The sequence below is a fragment of the Crocodylus porosus genome, unplaced genomic scaffold (genome assembly GCF_001723895.1).
Source record: "Crocodylus porosus isolate Cpor-Errol unplaced genomic scaffold, CroPor_comp1, whole genome shotgun sequence".
NCBI lineage: Eukaryota > Metazoa > Chordata > Crocodylia > Crocodylidae > Crocodylus > Crocodylus porosus.
The window spans coordinates 55,929,769-55,931,755 of NW_017728906.1; the positions used below are offsets into that span (position 1 = coordinate 55,929,769).

At 36.9% G+C, this 1,987-nt stretch overlaps 1 long non-coding RNA gene across 1 annotated transcript; it reads left to right on the forward strand.

Annotated features, from left to right (window-relative positions):
* Positions 1-213: 213 nt before the first annotated feature.
* On the forward strand, positions 214-1,367 carry LOC109305951. The gene is made up of 2 exons (XR_002099781.1): positions 214-619; positions 772-1,367. It is a non-coding gene; the product is annotated as an uncharacterized LOC109305951 (long non-coding RNA).
* Positions 1,368-1,987: the final 620 nt, after the last annotated feature.

Here is a 1,987-nt window from a genome sequence, read left to right on the forward strand (position 1 = left end):
ACCTACCACGCAAACTACATCTCCATTAGTATGTCTAGAATTTGTGCCAGCCCTATTATACATGCTGTGCTTCTACAGTATGTATTTTAAAGTCTGCTCAGTTGCAAAATAGCCACAGTATAAATAGGGTAAATGATTGCAGCGTAACAAAGGCTTTTGTGTGCTAGCAGTAAAAGGGTTAAAGTAAAACTGTTTTTAATACTGCAGTAGGGGGTTCTCTGTTGCTGTTTGAATCATTCACCAAGTCTATACAGAAACATGAGAGCCTTGGTGGGAGAGTATTGTATGCTACTAAAATGGTCTGTGGCTAAGGGACAACTTTACAGCATAAACAAATTATGAGGCTTCACACAGCTTAATAAGGATGCCAGCTTTTCCTGACATGAATCAGTAAACATTTTTATCAAACTTTTGTCAGCCAGCTTCTGAAATTCAAATTCTCCAAGGTTGAACATTTACTTTTCCCATCTCTATTTCATATGTTAATTATTCTCTTGAAATGAGAAACATCAGAAAGAAATGCAAGAGCTTCTTTTTCTTTTTTCCTTTCTTTTTTTTTTTTTTGCTACAGAAGATCTGTATTGCACAGAGAACACGCTTTAGACAATGAAAAATGAAGGTCAGTAATTAATAAGATTTACAAGAACATCCCTGTATAACTTTGGTCTACAAACCTGGAAGAAACAACTTCCATTTGAATGTGTAGCTTTGCCCTGCTTTATCTTAAACATACCAATTTGTTTCAAATGTCAGTCTTCTTTCTTGTTACAGAAGCAACAAGCTGTTTCTTACAAGAGCAACAGGGATGGTGTAGCATTTCTTGAAAGAAGAGAAGCATTGGCAATGCAAGGGAGAAAGTTTTGTTTTGCGCAATGGAGATAGATGAATCAAGACAAGGAGAGGAAGGGAAGGCAGAAGAAAAGCAAAGGAGAATGGAGGGGCCTGAAATGAAGGCAATGTGATTAGAATTTTGATGAAGAGGCATTGACAAGATGAAAGATCTTTCTCTCTCGCTCCCTCTCATTTCCAGTGGGTAAAATCTGTCCTGTTGACATACACTTGCTCTCTTTTTACAACACAACTCTGGAACAAATGGGATTCATGATCAATGGCAGTGGCATGGCCCCAGTGACAGATCCCTGCCTGGGAGGATAGCTAAGCAGCTGCATCTCTTCCTCCTTCACTCTTCACCAATTCAGGAATTTTCAAACTGTTGAGAGTTCTCTTATTTTATGATTCCTATAACTAAATAAAAATATGTACTGCATGTGACAACATATGTACATATCCCAGAATGAAATGGGTTTGAGGATTTTAAGCCTTCTGCCTCACAACATGCATCATTAAAGCTTATTCATCATGACTAAGGATAAACCTCCATTGGTTGATATATCTCACTAATCAACAAAGAAAGTATCATTGGGAAGGATCAACTTTCTGTTTGCCACATCATATTACCAATTCTTCAGTATTATGCACAGACTATTGGACCTCTGGGTGAAATTTTGGGCATAAAGTCCATTGAAATTGTATTTGTAGGATCAAAGTCTTTGTTATGAGTATTGCAAATGAAAGTGTACATTCTTCCTCTGAAATACTGTCCTCAGAGGTTCAGTGTGGGACTTCACTATGCGTATAATATGGGCTTAGAATAGACTACTCAAATGCTTACATAGTTCAATGCATGTTAAAATACCTGAACCAGTTACTTCAACAAAATCTGGCATTACAAGTATGCAGGAACATTTTACAAGTGTTAAAGGTTTTTAGAACCTGTATCTGAAACAAACAGTGCTTCCTGAACAGTCCTACACTTGTATTTATTTTGTTCTTCAGTAAAGAGCTCAGGTGAAATTCTGACCTCAACAAAATCAATAGTAAAACTTCCACTAACTGCAGGATTTCATTTCTGATCTTCTGCTTGTGTTCAATTTCAGTAGGAATTTTGTCTGACTCGGAAGTCAGCAAGAAGTTAATTATACACTAA